General features: G+C 40.5%; 1 long non-coding RNA gene across 2 annotated transcripts; it reads left to right on the forward strand.

The window, feature by feature from the left end:
* Positions 1 to 12,732: 12,732 nt before the first annotated feature.
* On the forward strand, positions 12,733 to 23,484 carry LOC119511663. Of its 2 annotated transcripts, none has more exons than XR_005212226.1 (5): positions 12,733 to 12,777; positions 15,434 to 15,607; positions 17,704 to 17,776; positions 20,547 to 20,810; positions 22,795 to 23,484. It is a non-coding gene; the product is annotated as an uncharacterized LOC119511663 (long non-coding RNA). The 2 variants fall into 2 exon arrangements; XR_005212227.1 differs by having other exon boundaries at positions 15,434 to 15,592.
* The last annotated feature ends 280 nt before the right edge of the window (positions 23,485 to 23,764 follow it).

The following is a 23,764-nucleotide window of genomic DNA, read 5'->3' on the forward strand; positions in this document are numbered from 1 at the left end:
TTGATAGGGTTCTTTTAGGATTTGTAGACCAATTGAAGTCCTTATCTCTACAGCTTCGTGGAGTACACTTTCTCTAACTAACCAGCAGGTGGCGTCCACGAGCCACCTGTTCTCCACAAGCCAGTTCTCCCCTGCTTAGCCTTTTTGGTGAGTGGGGGAGTGAGTCTTGTGGGGTCCAATTGGTGTACCAAGCTTGTGTGTGTAGTTGGTGTTGCCTGCCCTGTATATGGGGCGTGTTTCTGGGCAGTCAGGGAGGGGGGGTGGCTCTAACAATCAAATCTCCCTGGTGATCCTAGAGTTTTAAAGCTGCTGCAATAGTCTAATTCTTCAGTTCAGTCCTGCCACAGTTTGTCTCTGCCACTGACCCACAAGTCCTTGGTATTGGCGTATGGCTTCTGAGACTTGCAAGTGGGCCCCTCTTCCAGGCCGTGCACCCTGGGTCCTCTGTTGAGGGATGACTGTGCTATGTCACAGGTGAGTGCCATCCCCCCAGGGCAGTTCTGGGCTGCTGGGCTGTGTAGGGAGACTCCCAGTCTGCTGAAATGATGGCTGAATGGGGCTTTGTTAATTCACACTGCTCTACCTTCCCAACTCTGAGACAATCAGCTGAGGTTGCAGGGAAGGCTAATGTCCACGCCCAGTTTTGTGGTGTGTGCCTGTTATTTGAAGCACTTCCGTCACACTGGGTTGTCTGGGGCAATTCTCGGCTATGGGGCTGGCGATGGTCAGGAGTGTTTCCTGTCCACCAGGATGATGGCTGTGAGCGGACACCTCCCTTTTCTTGGGAAGTTGTGGTGTTTAGTGAATTTTCTCAGCCACTGGATTATTGCGTTTTGTCTCAGAGCTCTCCTAGTTCTGCTCTTGACTTGACCTGCCCAAATTGCAAGGCTTTGAAGCTTTCTGTATTGGGCTTCTTAGAGTAATTGTTTTAGAAAAAGAAAAAAGGATTAAAAAAAAAGGGCCCTCCTCAGAGATCTAATGGGTTATTGAAATGCTAACAGACAAAGCAACCTGGGCCAGTAAGGAAAGGTCCACAGGGCAGAGAGATCAGCTTTTCTTCGGGATTTGCATATGCGCCTCAGGGCCCTTCCCCTTTCTATGTTCACCAGAACTCCAAAAATCCTCTGCTTTTATTTTGGAGTTTTTCGTGTTGTTTTTTTTCTATGCCTGTCTCCTCTCTGCTGGGCTGGCTGCTCTCAGATTCTCTGGTGTCTGGTCTCAGTCTATCTATGTTTGGAGTTTGGATCAGTAGAATGAGTTTCCGATAAGGGCTGCCACTGCAGTTTTCCCTTCTCCTTCCCGGAGCTGACAGCCCCTCCTCCCCCGGGAGTGAGCCTGGCAGGGAGGGGCGCGGGTCCCCTGTCCGCAAAAACTTACAGATTTCGCTGATCTCAGCAGTTCCACGTTTTCATGAGTGTTGTATGAAGTATGCCCAAAGTCAGATTGCTCTGTGGTGTCCAGTCCACGCAGTTTCTGGCTTTCTACCTACTTTCCTGGAGGAGTAACTAAAACATACAGCTCACCAGTCTGCCATCTTGCCCCGCTTCTCGTTTGTGGTTTTTTGTAGTTGTTCCAGGGGAACTACTTAGCTTCCACTCCTCTCAATGCCGCCATCTTGCCCCGCCTCCTCCTTTCATTAATTTTTAAAAAAATTTCACTTGTTTTTCAAAATAGTTTTCTTGATCTATAATTTACATACAATACACTGTACATATTTAAAGAGTAAATATATATGTCAAAACTTATCAAATGTGAAAAATAATGAACTTGTTGATTATCCCCTAATTTCCCTGTGATGCTGTAATTCCTCCCTCCTTCCTGTCCCGTCTCATACTCAGATATTCACTGATACACTTTTGTCACTGTAAATTCACTTGCAATTACTAGAAGTTGATATAAGTGGAATCAGAGTATGTACTTTGGTCTGGTTTTTTCCACAGCATAGTCATTTTGAAACTCATCCATGTATCAATAATGGATTCTTCTTTTACACAAGTATTCATAGCAGTTTTATTCATAATTTTTAAAAGATTTTTTATTGTGAAATATGTTTATACAGAAAAGTGGTAACTTTCAAAGTACAATTTAGCAAGTAGTTGTAGAACAAATTTCAAAGAATGTTATGGGTTGCAATTGCAAAATCTCAGTTATTTCCTTATTGTGAAATATATATATATATTTTTCCAGTATTCATAACCCTTTGTTAAACCCTATCTTGTCTGTTATTACTCTTCTCTCTCATTTGATCTCTGCCTCAGTCTTCAGGGATATCTGGGCAGTGACCACACTAACTTGTTCATATTGAAAAGGGGTGTCAACATTATGGTGAAGGGGGATGCACCTGGTTGATGTTCTTGATCAGGCTATTACTCCTGGGTTTTGGGACTCATCTGGCATAGGAACACTCTGTAGGATTTAAGTTTCTGAGAAATAAACTTAGTGAGTGAAATTTATGAAGTCTCTGATAGGGACCTGGATATACTTTAGGATTTCTGGGACTACTGTTGATTTGGGCTTGGCATACTGTGGCCATATGGAATGTGCAGCTGAAGCTTGCAATAGAATAACTTCCAGGATAGCCTTTTGACTCTATTTGAAAGCTCTTATCCACTGAAACCTTATTTTGTTACGTTTCTTTTCCCCTTCATGGCCAAGAAGGCATTCTCAATCCCTTGATCCTGGGCCAGGCTCATTCCTGGGAGTTGTGTTCCACATCATAAGAGACTCACTCTGCTAGGAGTCATGTCCCACTTAGGGGTGAGGGTAATGACTTTATTTGAAGAGTTGGGCTTAGAGAGAGAAAGGCCACATCTGAGCAACAGAAGAGGTTCTCTGGAAGTGACTCTTAGGCATAATTATAGGTAGGCTTAGCCTCCCCTTTACAGCCACAAGTTTCACAAGAGCAAGCCTCAAGATTGAGGGCCTGGTGTATTAAATAGGGTTTCCTACGTTCACATAGCATACATTCTGTCCAAGACAATCAATCAATGCCCCACACTATCTTCACTTATTGTACAATCATCACTCTCAATTTTAAACAATTATCATAACCCCAAACACCCCAAAGCTCTTATCACCCCCTAATGATTTATCCCTAGTATTAGTGTGGTATTAGTAAGGTATTCCTATTAAATGTAGTCCACAGTATGCAGTAGGTAGTTTTTTTGCATATGCCACCCTGTTGCTAACTGTTTGTACCAGGGTCATAACTTAGAAGTAGATCCTGCAAGCACTTATTTATATTTGTAGTGCTGATCTGTGGGATACATGCCTTAAAACAACCTGTTTCAATCATGTTTGCCTTCAATATGGCACTGATACTTACAATCACCCCTGTAAGTAAGTTCCCATAATAAAATTTATGTCATGTTCAGTTCCTATAGTTTTCTTTGTTCTTCCTGCCAGAACAGCCCTTGTGGGGCAGAAAGCCTCTACAAAGAAAATTACAAAACTTTACTAAAAGAAATAGAGAGGACCTAAATAGTTGGAAAGATATTCTGTGTTAATAGACAGGACGTATAAACATCTACTTTGTGACACAGGGGAAAGATTAACTATCCTCAGAGTGTCAGATAACACCTTAAGGACTCCAAAGAAGAGCAAGGCACAGGCTGACATCCTACACAGAGGACAGCCTGATGTGTAGTTTACATTAACCATCTGCACATCCTTCCCTCCTTAGGGAGGTTAGCTTAAACATTAACCTAGCACACAGACTGCTGTGTGCTTTTGGATTTCATGGAATATTAGGGAAAGGCCTGGGCCTTGGGCTCCCACAAAAGGTCTTTTACATCCTTGGTTAAGTTTATTCCTAGATACTTGATTCTTTTAGTTGCTATTGTGAATGGAATTTTTTTTCTTGATTGCCTCTTCAGTTAAGTCATTACTAGTGTATAGGAACGTTATTGATTTTGTGCATTAATCTTGTATCCTTCCACCTTCCTGAATTTGTTTATTAGCTCGAGTAACTTTGTCATTGATTTCTCAGGATTTTCCAAAAATAGGATCATATCATCTGCAAATAATGACAGTTTTACTTCTTCCTTTCCAATTTGGATGCCTTTTATTTTGTTTTCTTGCCAAATTGCTCTGGCAAGAACTTCTACCAAAGTATTGGATAATAGTGATGACAGTGGGCATCCTTGTCTCATTCCTGATCTTAGGGGGAGGCTTTCAGTTTGTCACCAATGAATACTATGCTGCCTGTGGGTTTTCATATATGCCCTTTATCATATTAAGGAAGTTTCCTTTGATTCCTACCTTTTGAAGTGTTTTTATCAGAAAAGGATAATGAATTTTGTCAGATGCTTTTTCAGCACCTATAGAGATGATTATTTTATTTTTCCCTTTCAATTTGTTAATGTGTTGTAGTACATTGATTGGTTTTCTTATGTTGAACCACCTTGCATACCTGGACCAATGCCTTGGTTGTGGTGTATAATTCTTTCAATTGCCTTTGGGTTCAGTTTGCAAGCATTTTGTTGAGAATTTTTGCATCTATATTCATTAGGGAGAGTGGCCTGTAGTTTTCCTTTCTTGTAGTATCTTTATCTGGTTTTGGTATTAGAGTGATGTTAGCTTTGTAAAATGAGTTAGGTAGTCTTCCTTATTCTTTGTTTTTGTTTTGTTTGTTTTTTTAAGAGTTTGAGCAGGAATAATGTCAGTTCGTTTTGGAACGTTCGGTAAAATTCCCCTGTGAAGCAATGTGGCCCTGGGCTTTTATTTGTAGGAAGATTTTTGATGACTGATTTGGTCTTTTTACTTGCAATTGGTTTGTTGAGATCTTTTGTTTCTTCTTGGGTCAGTCTAGGTTGTTCATGTGTTTCCAGGAAATTGTCCCTTCCTTCTAATGTTGTGTAGTTTGTCAACTTCTAAGTTGTCTAGTTTGTTGGCATACAGTTGTTCATAATATCCCCTTATGATTTTTAAAACTCGTCAGTGTCAGTGTCCATAGTAATGACCGCACCCCTCTCATTTCTGAATTTGCTTATTTGGGTGTTCTGTCCTTTTGACTTTTTCAGTCTGGCTAAGTGTCAATCTTGATAATGTTCTCAAAGAACCAACTTTTGTTTTATTTATTCTCTCTGTTGTTATTTTTGTTCTCCAGGTCATTTATTTCTGCTTTTATCTTTGTTATTTCTTTTCTTATACTTACCTTAGGGTTAGTTTGTTGAAGGCTTAAATATTTTTAATTTTCTCAACTTAAATTTCCAATATGATGAATATTCACATATATATATGACATAAGGTCTTTGGGGGTTTTGTTTTCTAAAGAATGCAAAGGGATTGTGAGATCAAGAAGTTTGTGAAATATTGCAATAGAGGTTTAGTTAGTGCTCAGGTAACAATCTTAGGTCAGCGGGCAGCTTTTCTCTATGAGGCCATTCAGTCATCTTGTGACTTCTGTTGTAGCCAGAAAAAGTGGAAAGAAAGATGGAGGAGGTCTGCCCATTTCTTAAAAGTCTTTTCTCAGAAGTGGCAAGCACCATTTCCACTTACAGTCCATTGTTGAGAATTCATCATGTAACCCATCCAGCTGCAAGGGAGGTGGGGCTGGGAAATGTCTCCAGCTTGGCAGACATATCCAAGCTACAAAGGTATTTTGTGAAACAAGTGAACTGATTTTGGTGAATTATTTGCAAGAAAGTGGCTTAAAAAGCACAATTTCATATTATTGCATTGAGTAAAAAATCCAAACTGTGACATTTATTCAGTATTTTAATAGCGGAGGTCATGACTTCTTCATCTTTCACTTGCCTAGAACTGGAAGGCATGCTTGGTATTTAGTAGGTACTAATGATGTTTCCTCAGTGAGCTGATTGACTCAACAGATGGATTAAAACAAGCTACCCTTGATAATATAGGACTTATAGAAGGATGGTGTAACTTTTTAATGGTCTTTTGCTTTTTTTCTCTGTAGGGAAGAATTTATCTCTAAACTAGAAAGCATTAAATCTATGGGTGATAAAATTGGGAGGTAAAGCTAAGATATTGATTAATATCAACCTGCAAATAGGGGGGAAACTTGACAGTTTGGATTTATGCCCTGAAATTAATAAGATGACATTTAATTGGAACATGTAAAATCCTGCTTTTGGGTTGAACAACATACAACAAAGGTAGGAAAAAAGTCCCATTTTAATAGTATTTCAAGTAAAAAGTTACTTAGTTAAGTTAGTTGATCAGGAGTCTAATATGAGTTGGCATATGCAATGAGGGCTAAAAGAGATATTGCCTGTCTGGTCAGAGTGTTAACAGAGTGTTAACATAGGCCAAAGAACAGTCTGTGAAAGAAATAGTTCGTTGCATTGTGCAATTTCTAACTCTCTCTGCAGTATTAGGTCATTCTAATTTACAATTCACAATTTAAAGAGCAAGTTTGACAAATAGGAGGACAAGCTTGTTGAGAGGTCCAAAATTCATTTTCATACAAGGGACATTTAGACTATGGGGCATTTATTACTGAAAAGTGAAGATACAGAGTAGAACAGGATAAACTTTACAAATATTTGACAGGAGTTCATGTGAAGAGAGATTAGATTTAGTCTCTAGGTAGGATTTTTTAGTGTTGGCACTGTAGACATTTTTGGCCAGGTAATTCTTTGATGTGGGGGCTGTTCTGTGCAATGTGGGATGTTTAGTAGCATCTCTGGCTGCTACTCATTAGATGTCAGTAGCACCCCATGACAGCCAAAAACGTGTGGAGACATGTCCAGATGTCTTCTGGTGGCCCAACCCACCCCTCCCCACCACTCCTCACCCCTAGGGGAGAACAGTGGTGGTAGAACAAGACCCAATACTAATGGGTAGCATTAGTCTTAGTGTATCTTCAATGTAGACGAGAACTTATTGTCAATTAGAACTCTTCATCAGAGCATCCTCTATCCTCTGTAGTGGTTGAATGCCTCATCATTGGATCTGTTTGAGCAGAATTTTGTTGATTATCTATCAATGATATTATTGAGGGAATTACATTTTTAATGTGAGGATGGATTAAGTTATTTATGAATTCCCATTCAACTCTACATTCTGTGATTTGATGACCCAATACATACTATTGTCTGCCTCTTGGAAATTACCCACTGGTTACTGTACTTTTGATTAGTATTAAATACAGATGCTGAATATCTTTAAGTATCTTAGGAAAATTAAATCATAATCAATATAATAAACATGGCTTAAATTGGAAAAACATGGAGCAGAAATATCCTTGAATTGTGAGAGTATTTTTTCCTACTTCTGTGACTTTAGGTATATCCTTCAACTCTTGGTGCCAATTACTTCATTATTACATGGGGAAAGGAATCTAGGTCCTCAGTACACCAGTTTTTATTTTTGTGAAAGTCAAATGAGATAACATATGTGAAAGCACTATGAAATACATGCAGTGGTATATAAAATTATTAATATAAAATTATCCAGTTGCTTCTGTTGTTTTGCTCAATGTTTTATTTGAATGTCCTACTTCTCAGTCAGTAATAAATGTCAGAGAGCATCAGAAGCTACACCAAAATAGTTTTAAAGAAATGTTGGTTTGCATACACAGTTAAAAATGATTATTGTAATGCATAATACTGTGCTGTAGTGAACTTACTATGCAGGAGTTGAATACAATGTGAAATCAGAGATCCTGAGGATGCTCTTAATTAAGGTCTCCAGGCTTATTATATTTTGTAGATTTGCTTCTTGTCCTGAACTTGGTTATCATGCAGGTCTAAGGAAACACGTGACAGTGTCAGCCCTTGGAAAGCTAGGTAGCACACAGCATTTATATTGGAAATTTAATTGTTGGCCATTGAGCTGGTCAGCTGATTTCCAAGCTTGGTCTAACTGATCTATGAAATCTATTCTATGCTCTCTCTGGCTACTGATTTTTCAGCTGACTATAAATCACTGTAACCGAGTGTTCCTATTTGCTAAAGCTGCTGGAATATGAAATGCCAGAAATGCATTGGCTTTTAAAATGGGGGTTTATTAGTTCACAAATTTACAGTTCTAACGCCATGAAAATGTCCCAATTAGACATCAGTATGACAATACCTTCCCTGAAGAAAGGCTGATGGCATCCAGGGTTCCTCTGTCACATGGGAAGGCACATGGCTGGAGTCTGCTGGGCCTTTCCCTGGGTTAGCTTCTCATTTCCATTGCTTTCTCCAAAATGTCTCTGGGCTTCTGTCTTAGCTTCTGTCTCTCAGCTACTGTGTGTCCCTTCTTGTTTCTCCTAGGCATGTCTCTCTAAGCTTTTTAGAGAGAAGCTTCTCCAGGGAAAATTCTGGATTTCATCTCTTAGCTTCTCTCCTGGTTCTGGGTTCAGTGACTGTCTCCAAAATGTCTCTGGGCATTTTCTCTCTAAACATCTTGGTCTGTGTTTGCTCTCTTAAGGACTCCAGTAAACTAATTAAGACCTACCTTAAATGGGCAGGATCACATCTCCATGGAAATAATGTAATCAAAAGGCCCCCCACCCCCACAATTGGATGAGCCATATCTCCATGGAAACAACATAATCAAAAGATCCCACCCACAACAGGTCTACCCCCACAAGATTGTATTAAGAGAACAATGGCTTAATCTAAACCAGCACACTGCATGGAAAAAACCATAGGCTAACAGATATTTGTGCTTTTTAGTTTAGCTCTGTCTGTCATTTCACTTACTAATCCTCTTTTGTTTGAGAGACATATATAGAATTTTACTGAGGGGAGGACGGGAGCTCCAGACAGATGGCCTGTCAGGCTTGGTACATAAAAATGTACACAGAGGCCTGACTGGTAATATCTTCCAGCCCAAGTCATGTTCTTGAGTAAGTTATTTAGAATTTACATATGAGATTAGTTCTTTTTCCATCTGGGACCTGACAGCTTGTAGATGAAAATTTAGTGGTGGTGTTTTTAAGAACACCAATTTATATCTGAAACAGTTCATGTCAAGTGAGACCTTAGATCTTTAGAGTGAACTTTAATCCCCTTATCATTTTCCTATCTTAAACCCCCTTTAAACTCTATGTACTAATGGGTAAGTATAGGACTTCTTTTATAGTATTTTTTTTAGCATGTGCTTTGTAAGAGGGATTATGCCTGTTACTGAAGGTCACTCAAATAGAATTGACCATTTGTTGATGGCTAATTTACTTTGCAATTGTAGTATGTATTCTGCATGCCTGTTTGTCTTCCTTTCTCTATCTCATCTTCAAGCTTTGACCTAATAACCTTTTTTATTTGCAGTATATGATTTATGCTTATACTGTACTGTAACAACCATTATTGAGTTGTGGAGACAAGATGATTCAATTTTGTATTTGGTTCTTTTAAAAGGCACTTCACATCATGAACTTTTTGATTTTGGGTTATCAATTTGAAATTCTTCTGGAATGGTAAAAATATGAGACTCTTGAGTTTAACATTCTCCAAGAGAATATACTTCATAAATTTATTTCATTATTAATGTTTTAATTGTCATTTGACTGAAATAATCATAAAGGAAACATTTTTTAAAGGTTTGAGTATGTTTCTGAAGTTTGAAGATTTTACTTTTATTTTGTCACTGATCTATTTCTTTCTATATGATAATAAAATCATGTGAGTACATTAAAGTCTAATTTCAATAGAAAAAACAGCCCACAATTCCAATACCTGAAAACAGTTTTATTTTTATTATTAGTTTATAATCTTTGTGGATATAGTTATGTGGTCATTATTTTGTATTCTTTTTCCTGAAGCTTCGTATATCAAGAATTTTTAATGTTTCCATAACTATTATTGTTAGCAAAGACATAGTACTCTGTTATGTATTGCACTGTGATTTACTTAACCATTCCCTATCACCCTATACATTATTGATTTTTACTATTTTTGATAATGCTGTAATATCTTTGCCTGTTCTTTCCCTACTGAATTACTTATGAATATTTCTTGGCTTTCAAAAATCATCATCATTTTGCTGCCAGAAACAGGAATATAATTTTATAGTTCTACAATTATATGTAAGTGTATTAGTTTCACCACAAGATCACAACTGAGTATCAATACTTTAATTTTTTATATTTTAATAGGTATGAAGTATCTTAATGCTGCTTTAATTTTCATTTGTTTGGTTACTTCAAGCCAAGACCAAATATTTTTCAAAGTTTTTGTAACTGTTGGTATTCCCTTTAGTATGAACTGTCTCTGGGATCTTGGATGTTCTTGGGAAATTTGGCCCTTTGTTTTATACAGGTGCTGATGCGTCATTAGCTTTCGTACATAATCGAGTATTTTCCAAAACGGGTTCTCTTTGGTGTTTCTTCTGTTTTTTAGTTATTTTTTATTTTATAAATGTTTTAAGTATTTTGGTGGTCAAAAATGTCATTCATCCCTTTGTGATTTTATTTGTGCAAAAGATTGAGCTTTCATTTTACAAATGAGCGTTATAATTGATCCCAGAGCAGACAATAAATTTATGTAAAAAATTTCCAGATACTTGTTCATGCAGCTAGGATCCGAATTTTTATTGGGATGGCTTTCATCAGCTGATCAGCAATTTTCAAAACAGAAATCAAATGCTGTTATGGGTATTTATGTTTGTTTGAAGGTTGCAGGCTACTGCTGTTCTTTGGCAGGGGTATCTGTCTGTTTTGTTCTTGGTGTATGCAATACAAACTGATTCATTTGCTTAAATTACAAGGTCAGTTATTGGAAGGCTATTGAGGGCTCACTGAATAGAAGGGAAGCTTGAGGTCCTGGATTAAGAAATGAGTGGAAACAAGGGAACTTGGGAGGTTCCGGCAGTGGCACCCCTGCTGAGGTCTTTTATCTGGTCCATTGCTGTCCCCTGCTGCTTCCAGGATAGACTCTGGGTTGTTCCTGTGAGCAATGATGCTCAACATAATGTGGGGAACTCTCCAAAATGGAAATCAGAGTGCCAAGAGGAAAGGGCTTTGCCTGCTGGAAGGCTCCAAATGACAAGTGTTTACAATAGCACTTTTGCTAACACAGCCCTCCTGCCTGTCCTCAGATTCCAGACGACTTCTCATGGAAGAAGAAACAGGTTCTAATCAGCTGAAACACACTAACGAAACCCCACGGACACTAACTTTTCCCTCCATTCTAACCTTTCCCCTATATTTTGGATCGAAGATGTAAATGCCTGAAGAATGATGAACAATTATCTATTAAAATCTTCTCTTTTAAAACTACTTATTACTCCAAATTAGTATCAGATGTTCGGTCTGATGAAGTTAGTAGCAGAGGTAATGGAAGATCATTATTTTAGGGTTCATTTCATTTGGTTCATCTTAGCACCTGGAAGATTTATTGTTTTCCACTATTTGTGTGTTTCTACTCAGAGATCCAACCTTGTTATTGTATTAGTTTCCTTCTGCTGCTGTAACAAATTACTATAGACTTGGTGGCTGGAAACAATGATAATTTATTATCTTACACTTCTGGAGATCAGAGGTCTGAAATGGGATTCACCAGACTAAAATCAAGTCTTGGCAGGGCTGAGTTACTTGTAGAGGCTCTAGGGGAGAATTGGTTTCCTTGTCTTTTCCAACTTCTCGAGGCTCTAACATCCCTTGGCTGATGGCCCCCTTCCATATTCAAAGCCAGCAATACCTGGTAGCATCTTTTTCACATCTTGTTACTCTCACATTGACTCCTCTGCTTCCCTCTCTTACTTTTTGAGAACACTTGTAATTACATTGGACCCACCCCAATAATCCAGAATTAAGATTAGCAACCCTAATTCCATCTGCTACCTCAATTCCCTTTTGCCATATAACATAACCACAAATTCCAGGGATTAGGACATAGACCTCTTTGGGAGGCCATTATTCAGTCTATCCCATTAATCATTCATGGGATTCCCCTCCTTGCTGGATAGTTGAGATGACATGGGTGAATGAAGACCTTCCTTTGAGTTTCATGAAGTTGCCTTTTTTGTTTGCTCATGGCTAGAACTATGGGCTTATGCTAAAACAGTTCTCCTTTTTTGAATTCTACCTGATTTAACATTTGTCTTGTTCTTCAGGCATAGAGTATTTGGAATCTGTGAATTCTGTTTTCCACTTAGTTTCTCTGAAATTTGTGTAACTGCCAATAGATGGCCATCTATTCCTCAGCAACTTATTTTCAAGTTAGGCCTCAGAACTATTAGGCAAATAGTTATACAATGGTTAGATTATTCCATTGTTTTAACTGAATATCTATGCAATTGTTTAAATATTATATATAATAAGGTACAAATGTTTCAGAAGGTTTCAAAGCTTTACATTTTGTAAATATTAAACAGGGAGTGTATTCTACCATGAAATATATTTCTGGGAAAATGCACTAAAGAAACAACACAGATATTAACTGTTTAACATGTCTGCAGCAGGATACCTTGATCCAAGTACAATTTATTTTGTGCTTGAGACTTGTAGCTACACATTCAAACCTAAATGAGGCAATAAAATAATTCATTTTCTCCTTTATGTTTTCCTCTTTTAGATCAAGACATTTGGCATTAGTGAAAAAATGGATGATAGGAATGTGAAAAATGTTCTGAAGTATTTGACCAATATATCAACATATATTACATTAAAAATCTGATTTTAAAATGGGACTATATCTGACATAACCTAGTATTTGAGTGACCTCTAAAAATGATTCTTTAATGATTAGTGTAAAAGAAACAAAATACTCTCAGTTTGTCAAATACCATGCTCTGGTTGGCTTAACAACAGAAACTTACTGTCTCACGTTTTCAGAAACTGGAAGTCCAAGATCAAGGATTGGCATGGCCGTGCTCGCTCCCGTAAGTCTGTAGTGTTCTGTGGCTGGTTTCCTTGGCTTGCTTCTCTGCTTCCATCACAGTGCAATCTTTCTCTTGTTGTGTCTGTTATTCTAGTTTCTGCTAACTTCTTGCTCCTTCCTATGGAATTCTCAGATTTCTGGCTTCTCTCTATAAGGCCTCCATTAATACAGATTAAGGCCCCCCTCTGATTCACTTTGGCCACCCCTCAATAGAATCTGAGAAGATCCTATTGACCAATGAGTCCACACTTTAACCAATAATACATGTTTAAAAGGTCCTATTTAGAAATGGGTTCACACCCATGGGAACATGAATTAAGATCAAGAAAATGTCTTTTGTTGGGGTAAATGATACAGTCTGCCTCACAATCCAAACAAACCCAAAATGACAGTTTCTGGTTGTAATGAAGAGCCACAGTTATTTCAAGGCCCAATCAACCTAAATTGAGTAAAATCCATGTATCTCCTAGTTGTTCAGTTAACTATTTAAAAATATTTGTTTACCAGACTCTGCGATAGACAATGGGATTCAGGTAATGAACATGATCACTACTTTCAAGAAGTTCACAGCTCAAAATGTCAGTAGTAAAATGAATTCAGCAATTTCTAACATCTGTGCTGCCTGTTTTGCTATAAAATAAAACCTAGGTGATTGCACTGCCTTTCCTACAGCATTGCTTTCACTTGCTACACAAATGATGCCAAATGTATGACATAAAACAATAATAGCTATTTACTAATATTAGCTCTGACGGTTCTTAAGAGTTGACTGCTTTCAGCTAGGTAGTCCTCATTTGGTTCTTTCATGTCAAAGCTATCAGGTCAGGCTGGAACTGGGGTCATCTTGGAGACTGCCTTACCCACATGTGTGGTTATTAATGCTGGCTACCAGCTAGGACCTCAGCTGATTCTGTTGGTCAGAACAACTCCATGTGGCTTTGGCATTCTTAAAGTATGGAGGCTGGTTTCCAAGAGCAAGCATCCCAAGAGAGAAAAAGCCCGGTGGAAGCTATATTTTATTTTAAGGCCTAGCCTTGGAAGTCACAGAGCACCATTTCCACCATACTTGATTGGTTAAAGAAGTCACAAAGGAATGTCCAACTTCAAGGGGACATGACAAAGACTCCACCTTTTTGTGGTGGAGTGGCAAGATCCCATAGAAACAAGAGCATATGGAGAAATTGTTACAAGCCATCTTTGAAAAATACCAGTGCCTCACCATTTAATTTTGAATATAGTATACTTGAGAATATCTATGCTACATGCCAAAAGTGGATTTTACAGATATTAATATGGTAGCCACATATTAAATTGAAAGGGGATAGAATGGTGAGGAGAGACTAGGAGTGAATGATAAAAGGGAATGGAAAGCTTGCATGTAAGAAATGTTTTGCTGGAAAAATAACAGGACTTTAATTACCATTGAATATGAAGCACAAATTAGATGGAAGATTTAAAATTAATACTGGAATAACAGTTGTAGCAATAAAAGTGGGTATATTAAAAAGTCTGTCAAATTTAATGGGAGGCACAGAAGTGTTTGTTTTTTACAGATGAAGTTTGACATGGTAGTTGAGCTTTCAAATATAGATGCATCGTATAACACTGAAATTCAGAGCTAGACCTTGGGTGAAAGGTAGAGGGGATAGACGTATGTAGGTTGAAATTACTAGCATAGGAAAGAAAATTTAACCCATAAAATAGAACACTTTATGTGAGGAAATAATATAGAAAGAAGTGAGTGTAAGCTCCTGTTCTAAAGACTGGGGGCTATCTACAATTTGAAATGTAAAAGAAAAATTGTGTTTTATTGGAAAACTGCATTGTCTGTAGCATACAGTTTGAAGTTTTGAGGTCCTAGCCCTATACATTGTCTTTGAACTGTTTTACAATTCTTAGTAAGCTGTAGGTAACTGAAAGATATGTAAATACTGTTTTGTGATTTTAATTGACTCTTCCTTTTAAGGAGAAAGGTTTTGTCCTCATTTGCAATTCATCTCAACATTGCTTTACTCTAGATAAATTTGTGCTGTTTTTGTAACCTAGAACTTAGGATTTAAGGGCTGATTATGATTACTGAATCATTATATAGATTGTCCTTTTTAATTTCTGGTATATTAGAGTAGACAGAGGAAAATATCTGAAATCTGAGCTGTAATCCAGCTGCCTTGATCGCTGATATATTGTATAGCCTTGGTCTTGTGCCTTCTTGAGGCAGGATGGAATAGGGCATCAAAGTTGTGGTCCCTGGTCTTCCATTCAGTTTCAAAAGAGTTAACACAGAGCTGAGAACTTCAGCTGCAAACTTCATGGGACAAAAATTTCCCCTAAAGCTTGTAAAATCTTAGGTCCAAAGCAAATTCTTAGTTAATGACAGAAAGCATGGGGTCATAAAGGTTGTTAAAAATCTGCCCAAAGACAATTTTGGATATGTGATGGCAGGCCACAAGTTCTGATATGCCATCTCCTCCTAGAACAAAGATGACACCTGCTATTCAAAGGTGAAGTAAGAAAATCACTGAAAAATTTTCCTGTATAACAAGCGTTAAACCCACTTCCACTCAGTGAGTGCTTCTCCCTTGAACACATCCATGTTGTTTCTTTAATGGGTACTTTTTCTCTCTTTCTTTAATAAACTTTACTGTATATTCCTCAAGGCTCCTCTCATCTCTGAATTCTTTCCATGGCAAGAATCCTGAACCTGAAATGGGGTAGTGCCTGGCAGTGTTGCCAGCTGGGCACAGGTTACACATTCTGGTGAACCAGCAAGGAGATTGCTATAGGAGCTTCCAGGAGTCTGTTTTCACTGATTTCAAGTAAGACATCTGGAGGTATGCTATTTGATACTAATGCTTGCTGTACCACTTAAGTCATTACTCCTGGCGCTATAACCTCCTTAATTTGTGCTTTTCTTATGGGTGCTTGCTACCTACCTGACACTTGGGTCGCCCCAAATTGCAAATATTTACTTCTCTATTCTCCCTAATTTATGAACAGATCTTACAACCCCCAGGCAGAGAGTCTCGTTTGTTACTTATCACCTCCCTCCTCTCCTGGACCAAAATCAGAGATTTTTGCATATTAGAAATTTCTGCCCTACACTTCTGCTGACCATAGTGGACCTTCTTCCCAGTATTTCCTTAAAGTCCTTGTTCTTATTTTGCTAAAGCTGCCTTTATGTAAAATACCAAAAATGGATTGGCTTTATAAAGGGGATTTATTAGGTTACTGATTTACAGTTCTAAGGCCATAAAAGAGTCCAAACGAAGGCATCAACAAGAGGATACCTTCATTAAAGAAAGGCCAATGGCATCCGGAATACGTCTGTCAGGGAAGGCACGTGACTGGCATCTGCTGGTCCTTGGCTCCCAGGTTGCATTTCAAAATGGCTTTCTCCAAAATGTCTCTGGGCTTCTGTCTTTCTTAGCTTCTCTCTCAGCCTCTGTGCGTCCTTGCTTGTTCTCCCACGGCATTTCTCTCTAAGCATCTGAGGGTCTTCTCTTAGCTTTTCAAGGTCCAATTCTTAGCTTAGTGTCTCTGAACATCCTTCTGTCTGCATCTCCCAGCATCTCCAAGCATCTGGGTCTATGTCAGCTCTTAGCTCTCTTAAGGGACTCCAGTGATCTAATTAAGACCCATCCAGAATGGGCAGGGTCATGCCTCCATGGAAATGTTCTAATCAAAAGGTCTCACCTACAGTTGGGTCCGTTACATCTCTATGGAAATAACCTAATCTAAAGGTCCCACCCTAATCAAAAGACTAATAAGTCTGCCCCCACAAGATTGCATTAAAGAATGTGGCTTTTCTGGGAGATATAATAGATTCAAAACAGCACAGTCCTCAACTGCGGCACACTGTGCGTTCTTTTTACTACCTATACCCTGAAAGGTTTTCGCACTCTCTATCCCCCTCCTACTCCGACTTCTCTACTAAGTCCCTTCTCACACTCATGCCCTAACTTCTTATACGCCAACATGTTTATACAATCTATCTCTTTTTCTGATTCTGGCAGGAACACCGGCTCCAGACTTTTGCACTGTGGGTCTTTCCGTCTCTCCACTTCCTTTGCTCCAAGGATCTACTCCTTTTGTTGGTGCTCATTTGCATACCTCCCCACCCATCCTTAGACCACAGGCTTAGACAATTGTAGAGAACTGCATTGTGAGGGGTGGCAAGAGCCCCACATTTGGCCCTGCCCAATTATATGCCTTCTTCCCGGACCTGAAGACTGTTTGAGGAGCCGCCTCCATCATCTTTTATTTTGCTACTGGCCTTTTCCAGGGTATGCTCCCCTCCAGTGGGGCTAGATATCTTTTAAAAATATTTTTCCCCCAATGGGCAACTCAGGCAATTAGAAGATAAGTCCCCTCTTGAGTTCTTTTGTCTCTGGCAAGTCCTCTTCACTCTTGTCAGTTACCCACACCCCCAGGACCCTTCTTGTACTCTGTTCTCTAGGAAGGAATTAAAGAGGTCAGTTCAACCTCTCTAAGCTTTTGGATGGAGAGTGAGTTTCCCCTCCCTTTCTTCCTGTTCCAGGCACATTCTCTCCTCTTTCTGCCCCTTTGTCCTCTCTTGCTGATACTCTTGTTCACTTCCTCCTTTGTAAATGGCCTATGTATCATTCCCATAAACAACCCTTAGCCACTCTTGATAACATCAGCCTTCTCCTCCCAAAGGAGAACACAGACCTTAGCCAAGCAGGAACCTCTGTCCCTTTAAGTTCTCTGTTTGTGATGGTTTGTAGATTGGGTCATGCATGAAGCTTATGGAAAGATTACTGTCCCCAGAATTGGGGAAGGAGCAGAGGTGCAGCTCAGAACCCCCAGAGTGAGGAACCTAGCTCACCAACCTTCTGAATCTGGCTTGGGAGTCAAGGGGTGAAACTAGACAGCTCGTCTCCTAAGTCTAAGGTTTTCTGCCCCATAGGAATGCCAACTGGTGAGAAGGTGTTGCAAGGGTACTACTCAGCTGCAGGATACAGGATTCTGAGCCTCAGTGAGTGAGTATCTCTCTCCTTTTGGAATGTGGGCAGTATGTCCAGCATCCTGATAGATATCCCCCTGGACTGCATCCTGAAGAACTCGACTAACTTACTGACCAGTGAACTGAAAAAAAAAGTTAATTTCGTATTGTAATGTTGCTTGGCCTCTATATGAATTGGAAGGTGGAGAAGAATGGCCACCAAATGGCACTCTCGGCTTCAATGCCATTCCCCAACTGGATCTTTATTGCAAAAGAGAGGGGAAATCACCTGAAATCCCTTATGTCCAGCTTTTCATGGCTCTATATCAATCAGGACAAGGTCATAAGGGGGGCTTGTAAAGTGTGTTATCTTAAAGGGGAATTAAAGGATGAATTCTTTCCATCTCAGGAAGAAAAGGAGGCAGATATTTTAAATGACCCATTGTTAACCAGACCCCCAGCCTGAAACTCCAAAAAGACTAAGGAATCATTCTTCTTCAAACTCAGACCTTGAACCCACAGGACCTGAAGCATCTGTGGAACCTCCTCCTTTAAAGGAAAAGGCTTCCAAGCCCAGTGTACTCCCTCCTTATTCAAGTCCAGCTGGATCCACTTGCAGTGGAGCTCCTTACCACCACCCCACCACCCCCAAGAAAGAGAAAAGCTTAGAAGGTAATGGAATGTATCTTCTCCAGGAAGTAGACAGTGGGAATTTGGGAACCATAAAGGCCCACATCTCTTTCATCCATGACTGACTTAGCACAGTGTAAGAAGCAATTGGGAAAATTTTCTGAGGATCCCTCCAAGTTTCTGGAGGAATTAAAAAATCTGGTCTTCACCTATGAGTTCACCTGGGGTGACATTCAAGTTACTCTCTCCTCCTGGGGTGACATTCTGTCCTCCTGTTGAACTCCTGAGGAGAAATGAAGGTTCTGGGTAGAAGCCCTAGGACATGCAGACAAGCTGCATGGGGAACAGCCAGCACAATTTGAGGCAGGGACCGTAGCTGTCCCAAACTCAAACCCCAACTTGAACTATCAGAGAGGGTGGTGAGATCTTGACAGTAGGGACCATATGATTACTTGCTTACTAGAAGGTATGATAAAATGTATTGTCAAACCTGTAAATATAACATGCTTCAGAGCATAACTCTCCAAGAAAGGAAAATCCTGCTTTGTTTCAGGGGAGACTAGTAGAGGTTATGAAAAAATATACCAGTGTCGACCCATACTCTGAGGAAGGACAAATTATGCTAAAGATTTCCTTTATAGACCAGTTAGCTTCAGACATAAGGAGAAAACTGCAAAAGATACCATCAGGGCCCCAAACACCTGTGAATGACCTATGGTACTGCCTTTTCTATCTTTAATAACCGAGACATGACTGCAGAGGAGGAGAAAGTGAGGAGAGCCTGGAATCAGGCACAGCTCATAGCTTTAGCTGTAAATGGCAAGTAGCTACCTCAGGGCCACTCAGGCAGAGGCCACGGGGAACCTGTCATCAATGCGGAGTGTCAGGGCACTGGAGACAAGAGTGCTCCCCAAGGACCAAAGGAGCCCCAAACTTGGAGAGAGCCTCCTGGGCCCTGTCCATGATGTGGGAAGGCAGGACAGTATGCCTGAGAGTGTGTCGAGCCCTCAAGGGGAAGCAAAGCCTCTCCAAAAGCCCTGTTGACTGCCCCTGTCAAGGATTGAAGGGGCCCGGGGCCAGTGGCTCCCTGGATCTTGCCAAAGAACATGGAAATCGTCGCACCCCGGGTGACTCTTGATGTGGCAGGAAAGACTGTTAATTTTTTAATTGCTACAGGAGCCACATATTCTGTCTTAACCTCTCACTCCGGCCCCCTCTCCTCTATAACCTGTCCCATTGTGTGAGTAGATGGGAAGTCTCAGGCCCGAGCCTTCACCCCTCCTCTCCCCTGCTGAACTTGTGGTATTCTTTGGAGACATCAATTTTTAATAATACCGGAGGGTCGCAACACACTTCTAGGAAGAGAGACACTAAAAGCATTAGGTGCTGAAATCCAAATAATAGGCTGTCTGCCAAAGCAAGAACCTGAGAGCCCCACTGAAAACACTGTAGCCTTGAGTATGGTGTTAAATGGGACTGAAAGCCCCTCAGAGTTAGAGACAGACCTGCCTGGGAAGGCAAGTCACATCCCTCCTATTGTAATCCAGTACAGAAGGGACCTGCCTTTCCCCCAGAAAACAGTATTGCCTTAAGCAAGAGGACATTAAAGGTATTCTACCTCTCACCCCCTGCAGGTCCTCCTGTAACACTCCCATTCTGCCCGTTAACAAGTCAAGTAAGTCCTACCTGGTTAGTCCAAGATCTTAGAGCCATAAACCGATTTGTCATTCCCCTACTCCCTATCATACCTAACCCTTACACCTTCCTCAATAGAATCTCAAGCTTCACCCTGTGGTATTGTTCTTGATTTAAAAGGTGCTTTCTTTTGCATACCTTTACATCCAAATTCTCAATTTCTATTTGCCTTTAAGTGGCAAGGGCACAGGGATGCAACTCCCACCCAGCTCACATGGACATCCTACCCCAAGGGTTCAGGGACAGTCTCGCCTTTTTGGGAACATGCTAGTGCAGGACCTAGCCCTCCTGCATCTGCAGTCCAGCCCCCTCCTTCAGCATGTGGATGATTTGTTAACATGCAGTCCTAAGAGGGGAAGCTTCCTTCAGGGACACCATTATCACCCTTAATATCCTAGCCAAACAAAGGTATGGAGTTTCACCCTCTAAGATTCAGATTGCCTTACAAAAGCTTTTTTATCTTGGTTTTCTCCTCACCCCAGGGGAGCACTCTTTGTCATCTCAAAGAGTCCCAGCTATATTCTCAGGGCTGCCTGATGAAACTAAGAAACAATTTAGAGCCTTCCCGTGAATGGCAGAATATTGCAGAATCTGTATAACTCGATTTGGAGAAGTTGCACAGCCTCTATATGATGCCATTGGAAGACTAGATACCCCCTTGGAGTGGGGAGCAAAGCAAGCCTCTGCATTAACTGCCCTCAAGAGTGCTCTTACCATCCAGCCTGCCCTGGGCCTAGCAAACTTAGGTAAGCTCCTTTACTTGTATGTAACTGAGAAGAAAGGAATAGCATTGGGAGTCAGTACAAAAGCTTGGAAACATTCCCCAACCTGTGGCATACTTTTCAAAACCATTAGATGCCACAGCCCAGTGATGGCCGTTCTGCCTCAGAGCAGTAGGGGCCACTGCCTTACTTATAGAACAAGCCACCAAGATAATGGTGGGGACAAACTTCAACAGTGTATTCCCCTCACCAAGTCAGAGACATTCTAGAGGCAAGAGGACATCAGTGGCTTTCAAACAATAAACTCCTGAAATATCAAGCCCAGCTTTCAGACAGGCCAGAATTTCAAATCCAAGTCTGTACCACCCTGAACCTGGCTACTCTGTTGCCTATAAATCCAAACCAAGAGAGTGCACCCCTCAAGCACTCATGCACAGACACACTAGCTCAAAATTATTCTTGCAAGCCAGACCTGCAAGACCAGCCCCTAGATAACCCAGAGTTAAAATGGTTTACAGATGGAAGCAGTTTTGTAAAAGAAGGATTTAGGAAGGCAGGATATGCTATTGTTTCCTTGCAAGAAGTTATAGAGGCAAAGCCTCTATCTCTTGGGACCTTGGCCGCAAAGGCCAAGCTCATAGCCTTCACAAGGGGTTTAACATTAGAAGCTGGGAAAAAAGGTAATCTTTATACTGACTCTAAGTATGTGTTTCTTGTGCTGCATCTCACTCAGCTATCTGGAAAGAATGAGGGCTGCTCACTAATGATAAATACCCTATCAAGCACAGATAAGAAATTCTCAACCTGCTGGGAGCTGAATTGCTCCTCCAAGAGGCTGCAGTAATTCACTGTCCATGGACCAAAAGCCTGATGGCCAAAGGGAATGACAAGGCAGACAGAGCTGCTAAAGCAGCTGCCCAAAACCCAATCTCTGTGATAGTGGTAGTCCCTGCTCTCTCTCTTCTCCCATCACTCTTATACCCAGGAGGAAGAAAAACTAGCAAAAGGATCAGATTATATGTGTGAAGCAAATGTATGACTTACTAAAGAAGGAAACATTTTCCTGCCTAGTAAAGTTCAGTGGAAAGTTGTCCAAGGCCTCCACAAGCTACTCATCTAGGCAGAGATGCTCTCAGCACCCTAGCATGAAAAATACTTGAGGGAAAAAATTTAGCTAAAGCCATTAAAAAAGTTACTCAATGTTGAGCTTTGTAGGCCATTAAAAACATAAATTCTAGCTAACTCGCCCAGCCACCAGCCCTAATGCCCCCAGTTCAGTGGTGAGGAACATACACAGAAGACAGGCAGGTCGACTTGAACCATATGTTACCTTGCCAAGGATTTAAATACCTACTAGTCTTTGTGAATACCCTTACAGGCTGGATAGAAGCCTTTCCTACTTGAACAGGAATAGTTAAAGCTGTCTCTAAACTGCTTCTTAAAGAAATCAGTCCTAGACTTGGGATGCCTGTTTCCATCCCAAGTGACAATGGGCTAGCCTTTGTTAGCCATATAACACAAGGGGCAGCAATGGCTTTTGGCATAAAATATTACCTCCACTGTACCTGGAGACCACAATCCTCCAGGAAAGCAGAAGGAGCCAACCAAACCTTGAAACAAACATTAGCAAAGTTATGTCAATAAACCAATATGCTATGGGTACCAAATCTTCCCTTAGCACTCCTCAGAATGCACTTTGCACCAAAGGAGCCCCTCCAGCCAAGCCCCTTTGAAATGATGTATGGCAGACCATTTTTTAGCGCAGGAGTTAGTGTTAGATCCTGAAATCAGTAATCCAGCCAATTATTTCACTTCCCTAGGAGCCACACAGAAGCATTTTACAAGACCTAGGAGCCCTATTTCTTCCTGCCCCAGAGCCCAATTAAACCCTTCCTAAGGTAAAAGCAGGAGATTCTGTCTTAACAAAACCTGGCAAGAAACCAGGCCTGTCTCCAGCTGGAGCCTAAATGGAAAGGACCTTACTCTGTAATTCTTGTTACTCCCACAGCAGTTGAGTCAGTGGAATCTCCAGTTGGATTCATCTGTCCATGGTCTATAGGAGGGCTTGAACTACAGACCATCCTGAACAAAAAGAATCCTGCTGTCAACCACCAGACGGATTAAAATTCCTACTAAAGAAGCAGAGCTAAGTACAATGAGCTCCTTCTCTCTCCTTTGTGTGCCGCTATACCTTGCACCTTTCATCTTATCCGAACACCTCTTAAAAAGCCTCTTAAATTAATCCACCGCATGAACTCGAGGCCTCCCCCAGACCTACGTAGTGTCCCTAGCAGCAGTGATGCGTCGGAACAGGCGAGCCTTGGATGCACTCACTGCAGCACAAGGGGGAACTTGCCTCTTCTTAAAAGACTAATGCTGCTTTTATGTCCACCACTCAGGTGAAATTCAGGAGAACATGAGGGACCTTTTGGAGCAATCCCAACCAATTAAATACAATACTGGAAGCAACTGGAATCCTTTCCCACATCTGCCTAATCTAACTACTGGGATCCTTCCTTTTTCTGGGTCCTTTAATTACTTTTCTTCTCATTCCTATGTTTGGCCCATGCATGTGCAACCTACTTGTCATTAAACTCATGCTCATCCATTCTGGACCAGGACCAGCCCACCCCCACCCTTAGTAGAATCAAGAAAGAGTTTTTCACTCTGGCAAGTAGGGTCTACCCCCTTAAAACAGCAGGAAAAAGTTACAGACGTTGGATCTTTGCCCTTCAACACCTCCTTAATCTAAGATTAAGAGTGTTCTTCTCTTTTAGGGGGAATTTGAGGCAGCTTCTAGTTAGCTTCAAAAGAGTTAATATAGCTCTTCAAATTTCTTATGGGACAAAAATTTTCCCTAAAGCTCCAAAACCTCCTCCAGCCATAATCACTTATAAAATCATGGGCTCAAAGCAAATTCTTAGTTTATGACAGAAAGCATGGGGTCATAAAGGTTGTTAAACACCTGCCCAATGATG

The sequence above is a fragment of the Choloepus didactylus genome, chromosome 16 (genome assembly GCF_015220235.1).
Source record: "Choloepus didactylus isolate mChoDid1 chromosome 16, mChoDid1.pri, whole genome shotgun sequence".
NCBI classification, from domain to species: domain Eukaryota; kingdom Metazoa; phylum Chordata; class Mammalia; order Pilosa; family Megalonychidae; genus Choloepus; species Choloepus didactylus.